Source organism: Labrus bergylta, chromosome 9 (genome assembly GCF_963930695.1).
Source record: "Labrus bergylta chromosome 9, fLabBer1.1, whole genome shotgun sequence".
Lineage (NCBI taxonomy): Eukaryota > Metazoa > Chordata > Actinopteri > Labriformes > Labridae > Labrus > Labrus bergylta.
In genome coordinates, this window is record NC_089203.1 from 6,526,914 (window position 1) to 6,546,620 (window position 19,707).

General features: G+C 39.6%; 1 non-coding gene across 1 annotated transcript; it reads left to right on the forward strand.

The window, feature by feature from the left end:
• Window positions 1-13,593: 13,593 nt before the first annotated feature.
• On the forward strand, window positions 13,594-13,665 carry trnat-cgu (transfer RNA threonine (anticodon CGU)). The gene has a single exon. It is a non-coding gene; the product is annotated as a tRNA-Thr (tRNA).
• Window positions 13,666-19,707: the final 6,042 nt, after the last annotated feature.

Genomic DNA, 19,707 nt, shown 5'->3' on the forward strand with positions numbered 1-19,707 from the left:
ACAAAATCAGTAACTCTGTGACATTATGACAGTCACATCAACACCATGGACTACACATGAAACAACAGTGACAACAGTGATCGCTCACAGGGTATTACTCTACTCCCTCACATGTCGTGAACTCCACTTCGGCAAACATCCACTGAATACTGTCATACCCAAGTTCAGTCTTGAAGCTAGATGAATTTTCATGGAACTATGGTGCGAAAAGCAATTAACCCGTTTAACATGTTTAAACATTTCACACACATACAATAGGATGATGGCCTACTGACGCTAAGGGGCTGTGGCTACAGGACTTATTAAAGTGCAGATGTAATTTTCCAGATGAATGGAATCTCTAAACTGCTGGCTTATTTTTGTGAGGTGGCAGCAAGGTTAGATTAGAGCAGGTAATAAGAAGTTGATGTTTTTGGGTAGATGAGGTTCATAATTGCCGCGTCCTTCTTCTAAATTGTACCTTTGATCCCAAACATGTTTTTATGAAGCAATTAGGAAAAGTTGTTCTTGTATTTATGGGATTTAGAGGACTATAAAGAACACCAGACATCAGCTAAAGGCCAACCTTATGTTTTATAATTACGTTCGGAGCTCAATACCTTTACCGATCCACCGCAGCTTTGGTCACGTTTGCTGCTCTTTTTTTACAGCAGCGTGATAATATAGCTGAGTTACTGATAAAACGCAGGCTGAAGATAGAACAGATGGTAAAGCCTTTTATTATTCTGCTTATATATCCTCAGCAGTGTGATCTTATCGTACTTGGTGGTATCATTATATCCTATAAATATATTTTTTGCACGACCTCCTGCTGCACTGTGTCTGTATAGCTTAAAGCCTTTTATGAGAGATTTGATTTCTTTACAGGATATTATGTCGCTTTAACACATACAATAATGTCTGTTTTTCATAAAGAATATACAGTGTGCTTTCATGAGGCTTTTATCTGTGTCCCTGATTCGCCTCTCTCTCCGTCTTGCAGCATTTTTTCATCATTATATTTGTGTCCACCTCTTCCCACGCCCTCCTTTATGTTCCTCTGTGGCTCCAGCGGTCCCCTTCTGTGTCTCTGCCTCCTTCTCGCTCTCCGTCCCCTGACAGTTTGTTGTTTAAAGTATACTTCAAACCAGACCGAGCCTTTTGACCACGGCAGTTTGCACTTGCATGTGTACGAGCGTAGGGAGCAGCGCCTTTCATCCTTAAAAAAGGCTGGCCAATTTTTGGGGTCCCTTCTGTCTCGGTTTTCAGTCGAGTTTGTGTCGAACTTTCTCTCTAACTATCTCTCACATCTCTGACGTAAACCATCTTCTCCTCCATCTTCTGTTTTGTTCCTTTTTTTTAATCCTTTCTGTCGTCATTTTACCATCTCAACTCACTCTCTTCTTCTCTTCTGTTTTCCCTTCTCTCTCGTCCATTTGTCTTTGAAATAAGAATCAAATTGAGTTTAAAATGAGTCTCTACAAGTTCTCTAACATCTGCCTATGAACTTCTCTTTTCATTTCATTCTCGAGAGTCAAGTACTTCACTCTCGCTTTCAGACATCAGGGTTTAAAGCTAACATCCACGACTTCTTTGTTGAGCGACTTTATTCAAACAGTACAAAAGATCTGTTTTATTTACAACCCGACTTTATGCTGGTTGCAAGATGTTAATGTAAAGACTTCATCTATCTTTTTTAATACCATCATGACTGGACGTTAAGACTTATTAAAATGCATACAAAAACAAGTAGAAACAACAACCAAACAAAGGACTAACACTACCCAAGAGTAAGAGCAAGTCCATTGTTGAGGTTATATTCTTAGTTAAATGATTTCAGCTAAAAATGGAAACCTTTTGTCACGTTTTGGCCGTTTGTTAACATGACAACCGCGTTTTGGGTGACTGAAGTTTTGAAAAGGGGTTCCAGAGTGCAAACTTTTAAAAACACCGTCTTCATCACCTTGTAAATTGGGAATATGCAGGTAGGTGTTTGTCTGTTTGTGAAATGTTGACTGTCATGACTCCCAGTCAACATTTTGCTGAAATGTACTCTGTTTGTAATTTAGAAGAAGCGCCACCACTTCATAGTCTGTCCACACAAACGTTTCAGGTGTTATTTATTTTTATTTTTTATCACTTTACACCTAACTGCTAGTGAGAGTATATGCGCATGTTGTTTCATTACATGGTCAGACCACCAACTACTGGTCTGGCATGTATACCACCTGTGTGCTTGGCTGTTTTTGGAATTAAAAACGATACATTTTCAGTGGATCGTTTTTGTATAAACGTGGCCTTAATAAGTTTGAACGGTACTCAACATCAGTGCTAAGCTTCAGTGATGGCTGATTCATTATTCTCCTCTGGTATTGAACCAAGATGCACATCTTCAACTTTCATTAGCTTGATGCTAGCACAGTATGGACAATGCTAAATTGTGTTTAGCCAACAATACACAACAGAAAAACATTTTTAAGCCAGCATTTGTCAAACGTAAAACCATAACCTACATCCTGCTTTATAGTATTTAGGAGTCTTAACAGGACCGTGATTAGCAAAATGCTGTGTTGAGGAGGACTTGAAGAGATTGAAACCACGAACTGATTAAGGAAATGTTTACTGAACATTGTGACATGTAAACTCATGGGCTCTAGACAACTATGCAATCAGACATATTTTCTAACGAGTGGAGTCGCCCCCTGCTGACCATCAAAGAGAATGCTGGTTTAGGACACTTCCACATAGATGTACCTCTGGAAATAAGAGACTATATGTGCACTTTGGGTGCTTATAGTCTGCTGGTGTGAATGCTGTCGAATAGGACTAAACGCTGGCTGAGGCTTTGTGCTTAAAAAAAGATTTTCATACTAAAAAAAAGACAGAATATGAAAACTGATTCAAATTGTTATTCTGTTTGGCCCACATCATTACATATTGTCTTCTCTTTCGAATGCAACATTAAACTGATATGTCGTTGCTCTAGGATGATATCATATTGCACCAAACCTTTTATTGTGTTTGTAACCGAGCAGGGGGAAACAACCCAGCAGTCAATGTTTACTGCAGCAGTGCCAGATGCACCAGCTGAGCCAGGACCGTCTACAGCCAGTCAGTTTGACAGGCGATCCCCCGAGCAGGCTGGAACAGATAGACACGGCAGCAGATGCAGACAGACAGGAGCGAGCCCACACACAGTGGGCAACTGTGACTGTACAGCAGGCAGCACTGAGATAATAGTCCTTTCAGAGCCAGTCTCCTCTTACTGAAAGAAGACTGTCCAGGGGCGATGGAGATGAGGGCTCATCATTCATCGTAAACTGGCTCAGGTGCTCGGGTCTTCAGGCTTCAGAAGAGGAGTATGACAGGATTAAGGAAGAGCGAGTAAGGGTTGCTGCTGGCATGCATTGAGAAATGACTGAGCACTTTCATACTCACAGGAGACAAGCCAGAGGAGGTTTATACACAATGAAAGGACGGGGATGTTCTGTTTGCCTTGTTGGAAAACAGTTCAATCAAAATTACCAAGCCTAGAACAAACAGTTATTGAATCAGTTGTTTAATTACAACAGTTGTACATAAATTAAGTTACACTTTTTACATAATGGACTGATTGTGTCGAGAAGTGAGTAGTGAGAGCACTGCAACCTTCAGTGTAAGAATTTCAATAAGAACGAAAACAAAAACATCTTCAGATTCATTTTTTTGTCCAAAAGGCAAAATTACAAACCAAAGTATAAAATAACAAACTCCAAGTTTACTGTAGTCCAGACAAACGGGCGAAATATGATTACCTACATCGTATCAAAGTATGGTTTGATCACAACAGCACATACCACAACAGTACGGCAGCTTTCATTAGCAATTCCTGCTTCTTTATGCAGCGGTCTTTGATGAAACATCCGCTGTTTCCATGGTAACGAAAAACATGTTTTTGACATGATGTAAATATGAGGTGTGACGTTACCTCCATCATGCAGGCGGATAAGAAACAATTTCACATGGATGGGCCAGGATGCACATCTAATAGTTCATTAGCTTGATGCTAGCACAACATGGAAATTGCCATGAATATGCTAAAATAATTAGCATTGCGATTGTGTTTTTTTTTTTACTTGAGAAATAATCTGTCAAACTTATGCAAACAAGCTTTTTTTTCCCTGAGTGAAAGACGTTAAGCTAGTTTCTCATCATACAGTGTGTCACACTCATGAGTCGTTGGTCAATATGCGGCCCTTGGGCTGTGAAATAATTTCCTATGATGTTTTTTTTGATTGACAAACAGTCATTGCAGCTTTATTATCAGTAGACCGCTTCATCCTGATACCTGCTGCTCGATTAGCAGAGGTGGTGTAAGATAAAAATCACATATTGACATTTAGCTTTTCCTGTTTGATATTTTCTTGAATATCTTGAGCATCTGACCATTACATCAATGAACCAATTCTGAGTGTGAATCTACAAAAAGCCTTTAAGTCAACAATTGAAAAATGGACGTCTTTTATTCAACCTAAGAGCAGTTCAACATCTGCTCTATAATCTCTGTGGCATGGATCTCTAGTATCAGTGAAGCCCTCGCCTCCTTGAGTCCAGCCAAAGTGTTTGTGTGAGAGTGAGTCCAATTTTCTGTTATCTGTCAATTTGTCGACAGGAAAAACCTGAGACCAGGGACACTCACATCTATGTACCTGTTAGTATGAATTTTGATGAATTCACTCATCTTGGCAATTTTGTGTATTCATTTAAATCTGTCTACCATCAAAGGGAAATTCATCTTTCAGGTCAAGTGTAGCTGTAACACATATACGTGTAAGACTCTCACAGCAGCAGATCTATATTAAGAGAGGAGCTAAGTGTATGTTGTGAGCTGAAAAGGGTATGTGATTTGCTGAGGTTGAAGAAATGTACATGTCTGACAGTTTCAAGTAAAGGTGATGTCTTCTTTCTGGCATATCAGAAGTGTATGCAAATGGAAATGATGTAGGCTTTACCTGCAAAAAGAATATATGCAAGACTGTAAACACAAAAGTGAACATTTATCAGCCATTTACACTGTGTCTTGTCTGACCTTGGCCGAATTAATCTAATACAAATACAGGTTTGCATGAATTAACTCAACAGCTGCCCGTATGTTTGATCATAACTGCTGCCTCTCAAAAGGGTAATGCATGCATGGGGAACAAAGGCGTTAAACCAAGCGTTGAGATAGCTTGATAAAAAGTGATAATTTCTGCAGCTTTAGCCATGAGAAGTATCTGCTACGATAACGTTATCCAAAAATGTAATTGCTGACATGTGAAAATTGGACTGAATCAGAGAAAAAATGATTCAGGCCACAAACACTACCAGGTTCTGAAAATGTTTGTTTGGGAGGGAGGACAGAGGCCTTCGCTGGTTTGATATCTTTAGCAGCACTACGAGTGTTGACAGTATTGTTTTAGCTTATATTTACAAGCTGCCATCTCATGTTCTTTACAGTCTGACTTCTGTTTAGTGGTGTTAGACTTCAAAAGTCACTTCTGTGAATATAATCTAAATGTTAAATAAATAAAGCCAGACAACATCAGTTACCAAATATAGCACAAATAAAGCAGTTCAACTTTATATGAAAGAAACTCCTCTGACCCTGGTGGTCTTATGCCTATATGAGTGTCTGTCAGGATTTATGGAATTATACAATCTGTGCCTGGGGTTAAAAGTGCAATATGTAGAATTTTGACACTAAAAATCTCAAAATGAATAAAACGAATGGACTAAGTCTATGTTATTATATATATTTTTTGCTGAGTTCTTACATTACCTCAAATATTTCCAACATTCAAAGCCAGAGAAATCCATAATAGGAAAGTTGTAACGGGACGTGTCTGTTAGATAGACACAAATGTTTATCGTTGCCATGGAAACATCGGCTGTTACGTCAAAGAAAGCCTTTGCTACTGGAGCTGCTACTGAAAGCGACGGTACTGTTGCAGTTTGTCCTGCTGTGATAAAAACGTCATGTAAATGATACTTCGACACATCGTCAGTAAACATATTCTCTTCCTCGGCTACGCCCGGTCATCTTGAGTACAAACAACTGGCAGAGAAAATCACTCCCATGATTCAATGTTATCTTTTGATTGACTGACCCCTGGATACCTCCGTTATCCAGGAGCAAGTGGATAAAATAAATACACAGTGAATTATAAGATTTCTATGTGATCTGTTGCTGCAGGATTTGTAAACAAAAAAATAGAATATATCTTTATTGTCATTGCTATAAAAACAATGAATAAAATTGTAAGCCAATGAGATAGCTTCGTCAATGTCATTACCAAATAGTAGATGGGTATTGTTTGGAAATATTCTTCCCTCCAGTGGTCAAAATTGTGCATCAAAGCTACAAGTAATAAAATCCCTGAATTCGTTGGATTGTTTTTGACAAAATTAAAGACTATCTACATTTGTACCTGTGTAATAAATAATTGTACTTGTCCTTATCCCAAAACAAACTCTCAAAACTATTTTTCCTCATTTGTCTCTGTGTGTGTGTGTGTGTGTGTGTGTGTGTGTGTGTGTGTGTGTGTGTGTAGCAGCCCAGACCTGTGCACTTACATAATCAGTTCAAAGCCCTCCACTTTCTCTCTCTCCATTTGTGCCAAGCGAGGCATTGCAGGAGGAAACAGGCTTCTTGCATTGCCAAGTCTGCCTGCAGGAAGAACCAGTGGGAGAGAGAAGTTATTTGGCTTGGAAATGATGCTCAAATGAAGGAGTATTGATGTGTGGCGCTGCCAGGGACTGCTTGAGGAGGGAGGAAAGGGCACCTCAGGTTCTCTGATTTACCAGCTGTTTTAGGATATTTATTTACTCAAGCACTTTTCAGAGGAGGGGGCTTGCAGGGTGGACAAAGTGGAGGGAGCATTTATACATACAGTATAGACGGGATTTTAATCAAACGCAGACATTCACTTACAGTGCAGAATAATGCGATGCATATATACTGTGGGATAGTTATAGAACACCAATGCCAAGACTATAAATCAGTTTTTGTGCATAGGGCCAAACCCCAACAAAGTTATTCCAGGACACTCCACATGAGGAGCGGGGGGCGGGGTGATAAGAGGGTAATCAAGGTCTATTGAACAAAGTCAGACTTTTCTGTATCATGAAGCTGGCTACATCACCATGGTAACCTACGAGTTATGGCTTCAAACTGGCTATAAAATTATTATAAACATGGCGCACACCCATCTAACACACGCCGGTGAACATTCAGGGAAAGGAAATTGAGACAGTGGATTCTTGTAAGTACCTGGGTGTTCATCTGAACAATAAGCTGGACTGGTCTGATAACACACAAGCTTTCTATGAGAAAGGCCAGAGCAGACTTCACCTTCTGAGGAGACTCAGGTCACGGTATGGAGCAAACGCAGACTCAGAGGTAGAGTTATAAATCAGTCCTTTCATCCAGGCAGAGTTCGGTACACGAGAAGGTAATAATAAACAAATCCAGAGGGCTAGGCAAGGCAAGGTCAAAACGGCAGCGAGGGTCATACACGAAGATCAAAATCAATAATAATGCTGGAACGAGGGAACACAGAGAACGCAACGAACTGGCATCAGGAGGGAGAACACACAGGGAGTAAATACACAGACAACCAGGGACCAACGAGACACAGGTGAGGTTAATCAGGGCGGAGCTGACACACAAGGCGGGGACAAGAGGGGGGGATCTGAAAGACAGAGACAAGGGTTAAAACCAAAACACAACAAACCCCAGGAAAATAATATTAAATTTGCAAAACACAAAACAAAACCTAATGCAGGCTGAAACCCTTGTCAAGGACTTTGTGGTGGCATCAGCCGTCCTGTTCGGAGTGGTCTGCTGGAGCAGCAGCATCACGGCTGCAGACAGGAACAGACTAAACAAACTGGTGAAGAAGGCCAGCTGTGTCCTGGGCTGCCACTGTTGCTGTATGTGCTGCTTTGATAAAAACTTCATGTTAATTATACTTGGATGCATCAACGGTAAACATATTCTCTTCCTCAGGTCGGTTTCGCCCGGTCATGTTGACCACTGTCGACTTGGAGTTCGTTTTCATCAGGGGCAGAGGCGGGAGTAGAAGAAATAATCACTCCCATGAGTCCCTCCCAGCCTTGACTTCATCTTTTGGTCCTGTTTTGATGAAGAGCCCCCTGGTGGCAGAATTGACATACTGTACATTTTACAATAACACTTAGCCTACTGTACACATAAGGAAATTCCCCCACCTTAAAACTTTTATACTTAAATGGTTACCTGCATTTGTTCACGATTTAAAATCCTAAAATATTACAGTTTTTTCCAATTGCTAAAACATAATTTTGCAAACTAGGCTGGTTTTATCAAAATACTTAACACAATTCACAAAACCACACACCCAAACTTCAAAATACCTCATATATCCTGCAAAATGAAGCACTGCAACCAAAACTACACATAACATTATCAAAATCAAACTTTTGCACCAAATGGCACACACTTCATTCATATTACCAGATTTTTGTCTAACCAACTACACACTGTTGGGCATAATGAAAAGCACTCTCATCTTTAGTATGCTTTGCCATAATACTAACATAGTTTGAATTGTAGAAAATTCTTCAGATTGTTCACATGCACAGAAATATTTGCAGCTACACACACATGCTGTTGAAACATTTATTTTTTTATTTTTCACCAAACAAGTCAGTGCTACATATACCAGTACAGTAAAACGGCTTGAGTTGGGCTGCACTCTCTGTCCAGCCTCTCGCATTGTCAGCCCATGGTTGATGACATGATCAACTAAGGTTGCTCTGATTTCATTTGAAAGTTGTTTTCTTCTTTGGCCATGAACTCCTCTACCAGCTCTACTCCTACCTCTCACTCCTCCTCCCCCTCTCATTCTCACCCTCCCTCTTCCTCTTCCTCTCTCTGCAACGTCTTCCATTGTTGTTGTAAACCATTGAGGTGTTTGGCCAGGTGGCACATACATTGGCCAATTAGCTCATGTAGTGTCATTTTGAATGGCAGTATTTTGAAATGGCAAACATGTTGTGTCTTGTGCAGAGAACCGTGTTCAGTGCATTTAAAAAGTGCCCTTTTGAATTGCAAAACGTGTGTAAAGCAGAAAATGTGTTTAGACTTTTGGAGACTTGAGAAGAGGTTTTGCTCTCTGTGTGTCAGTTTAAATAATTGTGCTATGCATGTCATTTTAGTGTGTTAGCAATTGGGAAAAACTGTAATGGGTAGGCCTGAAATAAAGGGTGTCATGATTTCTTGCAAAATTGTTGCGTAGCCACATCTCATACCCGTCAGCATGAGGAAACAGAAATCTTAAAGGACTTAAAATGCATTTTCAGTCCATAGTTTTTGTTTTTGTTTCACTCTAAATCCCATTTTGATCCCTCTGTGATAAATTGTAAGTGTCCAGGTCAAAGCATGAGTGAAAAACAAAAATCCTTGATGTAGAGAGGGAGGTTGGATGTTTTTGGTGAGCCTCCGGTGAGATGTTTATGGCAGCTTGTCATCTTCAAATGACTTCCAATGTTTTTCTTCCATCACAGCTGCTTTCAAGGAGCCGCCAAAAAGGACCTTCAGAAAAGTTCTTTTGTCTCCGGCGATTTCCTGTGATGCTGCATTGTTTGAAGTGAGTACAAACAAAGGCAAAGTGGGTCTGTTGACTGGCAGCCCGTTTATTCTTCCAGACCTTTGAGGAGCATTTCCACCCACAGACAATTTGTAACAGTGCAACGTGTGTGACACATCATAGCTATTGTCTTTCAAATAAGTCACCTTCCGAAGATTTCACACTTGTTTCTGTGGCCTCTTAGTATCCACCAAACTATTATTTACATGGTTTTTATCCTGCATTTATTCATCCAGAACTTCTGGGGCATACATTTATAGTTTAAATAAAGTATGCTGATTGAAGAATATACCAGTTTCAATGTCTCAAGTTGTTTTCTTTTTCAGAATGACTTATAAAAACAAGTGATTTTTGCCTGAACTCTAACTGTTTCACTTCTTGACTTGTTGAAGTGAAGTATACTCCAGGGCTTTATATACACCTACCCCCGTGTTAAAAGAGCACACTTCTGCCTGCGGGGTACAACTGCTTGAAATTGGGACGCTAAACATCACATTACTTTGGTCATTGTCCTCTCAGGCAGTCACACTTTACCGTGTCAGTCACAATGGAGCGTGACAGAAAAACATGCGGAAAAGGGATGAAGAGACAAAACCACATATATTTGTCTTAAAGAGGACATATTATCCCCCTTTTCCACCTTTTCAAAAACAGTCCCCTGTGGTCTAAATGAAACATCTGTGCTGTGCTTTGGTCAAAATATAACATGAATCAAGCACCAGAGGAGGTTTGTGACCCTGTATAAACCAGCTCTCTCAGAACGCTCTGTCTTGGTGTGTGTGTCTCTTTAAATGCAATGAGCCCCCCCTGAGTTTTCCCTGTAGAAATTACTCCTCTGTAGCGAGAATAAAAATGGACGACCTGCTCAAAAGTGTGGCTATAGGCTGGAGGTGGAATCCATGGGTGGAGATATCAGGGGAGGGGGAGGCTATTTTTTTAACCAGAATCCAATTTGTGATGTCCCAAGGAGTGCAAATTTAAGATGGAGCATTTTTCTCTGTGTTGTAAGACTTATTCAGACCACAAACAAAGGACTGGATGGTAGACACTCAGGTTATCCAAATATATGTTCAAAAATACTGTAAAAGCGGATTTTTTATAATATGTCCCCTTTAAAATGTAATCACATGCTCTTTTATGGGCAGGGGCGTTCACCTATGCTTATTACAGACCATATGCAGAAGTTTGCAGCTTACAAGGACATGGCATTCATCAGTTTAGGAGCACAGGCGTGAACAGGTTCATGATTTTTCTTAGCTAGAGTCAGTGTAAATGTTCGTTGCAGTTTGTAAACAAAACATTCAAACTGGGACCCTCCTCCTGGGCCCAGTTCCACCAGAAGTGTAGTAATGTATCAGGTTATCAGAGGCGGGGAAAACAAACCATTGATGTCACATCAATGTGAGTGACAGATACCGTGCTCATGTCAAAACAGAAGGTTGAGATTTGGTTGGAGAAGAGTGTAAATAAAATCCACCATGGGGAGATAAATCATAATGAAATGCATGATCATGTATGTGTGTATTGTGGAGTTCTTGACTCTGCAGACGTCAGTGCTCACTGTTTAATCACTTTTAGGTTATTCATTTGATTATTCAATAAATATCGCTGCAACAAACAAACTGAACTGATGACACTGTCGTCAAACAGAGCCATGCTGCAGGCACTGCTTCAGTGAATCTCATCCTGCATGCTTTATATAAACAAGTATACGCACCACGTTTTCCTGTAGAAAACACTGAATAACAACACAACATTATTAAAAGAACATACAATTACTGTAATAAATCTTAAATGAAAAATTGTATGAAACTATTTTTGAAAAAGGTCATGATATATGCAGCAGGTGCAAAATACAGTTATTCAGTTTGGCATTTTATTTCAAGACTGAGAGAACTCCTCATCTACAGGGTCTCTTTTTCAAAAAGATAATGTACCCATCCATGAATAGAAAAAGGCTCCTCCCACCGTGTTATACTTTTGGACAATGTGTGTGCATGATTCTCTCACACACACACACACACACACACACACACGCACACGCACACGCACACACACACACATACACACACAGAACTGTAAACACAAACATATATATACACACACACACACACACACACACACAGAACTGTAAATACAAACACACACACACAGATGCGGTGATGATGCAACATTTTCACATATAAAAAGCTGCAGCCTGTTTTCAATGTTTGTGAGAAATAAGTAGAAAACAGCATTCACACAGCGTCCCTGAGTGTTTTGAACATCACTTGAACATTCTTTGTACTTTATGTTACAGGTTTGTGTGTATGTGTGTGTGTGTTCGTGTGTGTGTGTTTGAGGAAGAAAGAAAGCAGAAGCAACAAACAGATGAAACCGAAAAAAGGAAAGAATCTCCTCATTTTGAACTGAATGTGTGTATTCATACACAGGTTTATCTTTCTGTCAATGTTTCTTTTCTGATTTTGAAATGTATAGAACGATCAAACTCTGGAGAGTACATGGTGTGTTTATATTTATTTGAGTGACCCTGATTGCTCGGAGGGAGAAATACATTTATATGGAAATGAATTGTATACAGTAATCAGCCTGTAATTTAAGTCATTGTTGTTCCTCTGGCGAAACATATTTTCCTTCACTTGATGTCTCGGCTGTCATCCACTTACACATTCATTTTTCAACACCAATCCTCTGCCTGCTTGTGCATGGAAGACTACATTTTTTTGGATTGAATTCCTCAGGTACATCCCAGAGGTAGAACCTGTGTAATTAAATTCACAGCACGGACAGAAACTAGAGTCAAACCTTTTTAATTTCAAACGGGCACTAAAGAAGTGAGTCTCTCTCAGTCTCCAAGGGGCTTTATGTGGGACTATATGAGAAAATGTGAAAAGCATTGGTGTTTGGAGATAGGGGATGAACATATGTTACTGCATTAGGTCTGTTCATTTAGCTGAGAATCTCTTTCATGACGCACTATAAAGGAGAATGACCTTGTGAGAGGAGCGTTTGCATCGAGTTGAAAAAGACCATGTCGCAGCAGCAGGAGGATTTATTTTTGTTTGCATAGATTTTAAACTAACATGAATCATGACATATCTGCCATATTGACTTTAGAGTGACACACAAGTGCTGTCAATTGATTCAATGTTCCGATTGCGTTTAATCTCATTAGCACTTTAATGTGCAAGAAAACAGAGGAGTCAGCCCATTGTCCTTCAACGTTTAATCATCTGGTTAGAACAGAAGCTTACCGATCAACAACTCTTTTTTTCCCGGCTAGCATAGATGTTCACTAACTTTTCAAGTGACAGTTTTTTAAGTCAGATCGCCCCATTATAATGTATAAACTACGTCGCCACATGCTGGGAATGACTCGATCATGAGGTGTGACTCAGGAGTTCATAACTTTGGGGCTGTAGTTTTAGGTTGATGTCTGCTGCACAGTAATATGAGCACAAGTCACTCCTTCTCTGCTTTGAGTCTACATTATGGTTTGTTATCATCTTTAATGTTTTTAATGGACAATAAAGAGGAATTACACTCTGTGTTAAGGGAAGTCATATGATCAATTTGTGTAAAAAAAAAAAAAGAAAAAAGAATGTGTCAAGGTCTCTAGATTAATCACATGCATCTACATGTAAACATCGACGCACCTAAGTGAAGTACAAAGGAAACAGAACAGAGTATAAAACAGCTCCAGCAGTGTTATTATCCTCATCATCATGCTCCCTTACTCACTCTAACAGCACCCTCAGACAGTGACCTGTTCACATGACTCAAGAGGTCTTCAGGGCTGTCAGGGAAAAATCCATTTAAAGGCTGCTCCTATTGATCGGAACATTTTCGTTACCACATGACGCACATGATGCAATACTCACAAATGAAATACTGTTTTTTCCCGGTACACAAAGTGATGTGATCAGACTATGTTGCACCGTTTCCACAAAGTCTTATGTACAGAGGCGTGGTGGCCAAGTGGTAAGGCGTTGGTCTCGTAAACCAAAGATCATGGGTTCAATCCCCATCCATGCCTCAGCATACATTAATATATTACACACTCCCCAGGCAATAGCTCAGATCAGGGTGTATGTGTCTGAGCCTAAATCTGAAGTGCCAAACTCTCATTGACTTTGATGGAGTCAGCTCTGCAGTGTGAGTTTGTGAGTACTCCAGGGCTTCAGATGGTGTGACAAATCAGTCATGGGACACACTATCTTGAGATCACACACTGCCTATAAATAAAACGCGCCTTCAACAGTAAGAAAAAAAGCCCACTATTTCTTTATTTTATATTTGAATGAAAAACAAAAATAAGTATTTAAATCTGCTATAAATGAACACAAAAGCAATAAACTAGGCAACAACCAGTCACTTTTACTTATTTGAGTTTTCCCATTTTGAGCTTTTAGGTTTTTGCTTGCTTTAATTTAATTAAACTTCTATTTAAAACTAAATTTAATACTCCTTCATTGTACAAATTTTGGTTACATTTAGCGCTGGGGCTGGATGATCATGTCCTACACTTCATTACGATTAGAATGAATTCCCGCTCATACGAGGACACGCTGCCAATTTCCAGTCCATCAGAGTGCGTTCTGTCTCAGCATGCCAGCACCACCACCACGCTCTGCTCCATTTGAAATACGTGCAGAGTCTTTTTTCGACTCAGCTCGCTGCAAGCACTAACAATATAGATCCACCCAGATAGAAAAACAGAGCATAAAAGTCAATTTCAAAATAAAACACAATATACAGACTCATGATCATATTTTCATCACTTTATTAACATTACGTCAAAACAGGAACCAAATGAACAACAAATCATCCTCAGAAAGACAAAGTAGCATGTTGCTTGCATGTTTGTCTCTTTAGTCCTGTGTGATCTTATAATCCCTGTGATATGTGTACAGCTGCTCATTGCTGCCCTCACGTTTCAGAAACAGATGACGCAATGACGCCTGTGGTCAGACAGAGAAAAACAGTGGTGATGATAAACGCACGCAGCACGCGTAAGATATGCGCAGGATATGTGGAACCAAGCAATCACAGTAAGTAAGTAATTTATCGATAATTCCTCATACACTTGACGGTTTCACAATGAGACATGAAAAAACACTCAAGTACTTGCCAGGACCACTCCTCAATGTCCGTGAGTGCGTGAGTGTGTGGAAACGTGCAGTAGCAAACTCCAAAGCCAGAAAGTGAAAGCTGAAAACTACAGTTTTACTGCCCCAGGTGAAAAAAAATGAATTTACAGAAGGAGAATAAGCAGCTATAAAAAAAACATTCCCTCTCGATATTTCTTTATTCATGAAACCTCTACAGGGTAGGATTTACTAACTCTAGGTGCAATGTCTTTTGTAAAAAATATTGATTCATGTGTAGTGACTCAAACATTGAAGTCAATAGAAAAATAAAGCATAGCACGCTGTTCATGGTGATGGGAGGACTGCATTTAAAAAAAAAAAAGTTTATGTGGCGTTCACTTGTCACTCAATCTCCCTAGAAACACAAATTGTTGAAATGGATTATGGATGTTTTATAGTCACAAATATATGAAATAGAGAACTATTTACATGAACATGTAAAAACAACTCTTTTAAGATGGTGGTGGTGCAGGTGATCTGATAATACAGCTACAGGCCTGCTAGGTGGAAACCAAGGGTTGGTTGAAGGCTCTCCTTTAAAGTAGACCTATTATTCTAATCACCATTTTAAATCTCACATTTAGAGTAACAATGTTGGATGTCCATACTGAACATGGGCAAAGTTTCATATCATGAGGTAAGTGTATGTTGGTGTAATCCCAGGATAAGCCTGCAGAGGGTGCTAAACCGTTTGTTCTGCAAATCACGCTGTAGTTCTCCCGATATGAAACCAAGAATTTCACAAGACAGCTTCAAGCCTTGCAAGTTGTTGAAAACATCTTACATAGGCTTGCTTCTCCCAGCACTGGAAAGCAGCCCTCCCCCGGCAGCCCGGCAGCCCTGCAGCGTTCTGCCCCCCTGGAAAGCCTCCCAGAGAGCTGGCCAATCAGAAGAAAGTGGGCACATAGGGAGGAGGGGCCTCAAAGAGACAGAAGCTGAAACAAACCGTTTTAAGGCGGAGGCTGAAATGACTTTTTTTTGTAGCTGCATATCATGCAAAGCTTCTCTATTTACAGACTGACAACATGACAGGTGAACATGCGGAGAATATGGGATCTCTAAACTGTGACCTTGGTCTATGAATCCTAAGATAATCATCTATCTATCTTTGATGCATAAACAAACAAAGCTGCAGCCATTTTTACTTCCAGAACAAACCAGGTTAGATATCAGAAAGAACAAAGTTTGGCCAAAACTATTTCAACAATATTGTCTTCAGGTTTTATGCTGAACAATAACAGCTCCCATCTGGTATAAAGAGAAAGAGTTTTCCAGCTGGCGGCCCTGAAGGCTGCCGGGTAAATAGTTTATGACCCAGCCACGTACTGCAGTCGTGCTTGACTGAAATGAAAAGACTTTCATGTTTCAGGTCAAAATTATACTTCATATTCAAATAGAAGTGTGAAAGATAAGGACAGTATGTGTCCGCGTACCTCATTCTATACATTTGAGCTTCTTGCCTCCAGACTGCACATGTTCATTTGTGATGGCATCTAAAAGAGGATGAGGGTATTTTCAGAGGGTTCAAGCTGCTCTAATCACAGCCTATGTGTGGATACGTTCTCTTTTTTTCCCTCTCCAGTGAGTTGACTTTATGTGCAGAACTTAATTTCCTTCCCACACCTCCGCCTCCCATCACCCCTCTCCTCCGACAACCTCCGTTAACAAACTAATGCATACAATTTGCATTTTGTTTGCAATTTAGAGACAGAGATTAAAGAACAAGCAGGCTGCGGAGAGAAACACACAGCTCGACCCCTCATCCTGAAGTGTTTTCTTTTGTCTTCGTTGTTGAAAAGAGATGTAGAAGGCAGAGAGAGAGAGAGAGAGAGAGAGAAAAAAGAAAAGGGAAGGAGGAGGAAATTGACTGGAAAAGTATAGCTACCTTTGGTTTATGGGCCTCGCTTTTGTTTATTGCACTTAACATCCCAGTGTGGTGAGTGGCGGCTGATGTTACGTACTGCCGTTTGAATTCTTTTTTGGAGAGATAAAAAAAAAGGAGGAACAAAAGACAGGGTATGAGAGGAATATTGAGCAAAGAAATAATCTATTTTGTCCCGACAGTTTTCAAAGCTTTGTTCGGTTTAATAAATGTGTCACGTCTCGTTATAAAAACCAGAAGGCCTGACGTTGTTTGGTGACTGTTACAAAATGTTTTTCACTCAAAAAGTTGGAGGTTTAAATTATGACTCTCTAACAAAGCTGCACCAAGTATTGGTGAGCATATTGTAGCGGGTTTGACAAGGTTTTAATTTGGGGTGCCAGTCAGAGAAATGGAATATTTTTCTCTCTTTTGTACGACTTGTACAACAAACAAAGGAGTGGATGGGTTTATTTCACATTTTGTGGGTCGGTAGACATTCAGGTAACCCAAATATTTGTTAAAAAAAACTGTGAAAGTGTTTTTCCATAATATGTCCCCTTTAAGAGGAAGTACTAATTTCTCTGTCCACTCATATTTTCCATCCAAGCAACACTGGTAGTAGTTTGTCAGTTGAATGTATTAGATGCACTGCAGTGATGATGCTGCATGCAGAGATGATGGCATAAAAAGAGCATCAGACTGCATGGTTTAAAATGTACAAACATCCATCGACAACACAGAGTGTCATCCTGGTCATTCATAATGCAAAGACATGGTTCTTTCTGGACAGCACAATGACAACAGGCTGTTGAAAGCTGCGTTGTGTCACTCTGAATTGTTTACTCATGAGTAAGTACAGGAAGAGCTTCTACTGTTCAGACAGTAAACACAACGTGTCAAGACTTCAAGTGCTTTAGTGCGGAAATCATTACAAAACGTTGTCTTTTCCAGACCTGTCATGTTTTGAAGTGACAGTATGATGGAATTCTGCATAAATTAAGAAATGTGCCGACTCATCTTCTTATCTCTCGATCAGCCCCACAACGTGAACATGCTCACATCCAAACTTCACATTCAGTCAATTAGATTTCAGGAGATATAAACTTTTTAATTGATGAGACACCTGATTGTACTTTTAAACAAAAACATCATAAAAGTACCCAAACTTAATTAACTGCATGAACTGTTTGTAGCACACAGTGCTACACAGTTGCTCTCATACATCGGCACAGAAGGAAAAGATGTTTGATTGGTTGATGGTCTGGGGTGATGGATCAGTCACTCAGGGGAAATAATCTATCAGCTCTGAAAAAATAGTGCAGAATTTAGCAGCTAAATTGACAGATAATTCCTTTAGGGGACATAAACAGCAGCGCTAAAATCAATTTTATGGGACTCTAAAGGCTTTAAGGAAAACTTTAGAAGAAAATTAAAATACAACAGTGTGTGAATTTAGACCCAAAGTGAGTCGATGTAACATCCACCCTGGTTAGTAATTTGTGTGACATGCCAACAGACACACACACACACACACACACACACACACAAACACTGTTCTATTTTTCTCTACAATTTTCATTTTTACTTGAATTACATGAAAGCAAATTGACTCTTCAAATACTCCCTCAAGGCTAATAACAGTGATCGCCAACTCACAAGTGTGTGTATTTGTGTGTGTTTTGCTGCTGATGTGTTTGTTTACTCTCTTTTGCGACACTTGGATGGCCGGTATGTGTTTATCTACGTGAATGTGTGCTGCCATGCTTCTCATGCTGTACGTGTTGGTGAGTGTGTGTGTGTGTGTGTGTATATGTGTGTGTGTGTGTGTGTGTGTGTGTGTGTGTGTGTGTGTGTGTGTGTGTGTGTGTGTGTGTTGTCTGTCATAATCATAACCTGCAGGATGATGTTAGAATAAGCTCTGAGCTATAACACCTGGAGGGAGAATCTGAGCAGTGCCTTGAGTCATTTATGTCTCAAGTTTGCATATATATATTTCTCATTATGTACATTTTTTTTTTTCTCCAAAAAATATGGAATCATAAATCTGCTGTTTTGTATTAAGTCATGCTCTCAAGCTCAGCCCTTTGCTGCATCTCCCCCCCCCCCCACACACACACACAGACACATATATATATATATATATATATATATATATATATATATATATATATAAAAATAAATTGAAGATCATTGCATAATTAGGAAGAAATGCTATGACAAAGTGATAATGCCGGCCACAGCGAGGGATAGATTCTACATATACAAAAAGAGACATTAAATAATATCACCTGCTGCGTGTTGGCCAAGTGGTAAGGTGTTGCTCTTGTAACCCAAAGATTGTGGTTTTGATCCCTATCCATACCTTTAAATTCAGTTAGCAGATGTTTTCATGTTACCCATGTTCATCTTGACACATCATCAGTCACCTCATGACCTCCAGGGATACCTGTTGATGTTAAAGACTTTCTTCTCTGTTCACTTACTGTTAATTGATAACAGCAGGTCTTGGAACTTGAACTTAAAGAAATGTGAAGTTCGCTAGATTTTTTGTCTACATTTTTTCAACTGATAATTGTTTATTGAGGTTAACCAAGGCTTAATTGTCTTCCAATGAGGGCTTATATGTTGTAATTTAAGTCATTTACTTCATTTGTACAATCAAAGCTCCTTCAAATGTTACACACAAAAAGTACTTGGACTACGAATAGAAGCACCACTACTTCAACAGCAAAAATAATGACCCATTCTGTTGCATCATGCATTCATCTACAGATACTTTTAGGGGATCCAAAGGTTAGTTAACCAGTGAAAGATTCACAATTGAGAGATATGAAAGACTGATAATGTTCCCATATTTGACAGTAATAGTAGGTTTCCCATGACTGACAAGGGTGTGGTGGCTAAGTGGTAAGGCATTGGTCTCATAAACCAAAGATCATGGGTTAGATCCTCATCCATGCCTTAAAGTTCAGTAAGCAGAAGTTATCATGATCCTTGTGTTCATTGTGATATGCAAACACTACATGATACTATCCTCTAGGGTAACTGTCAACATTTCCCAATG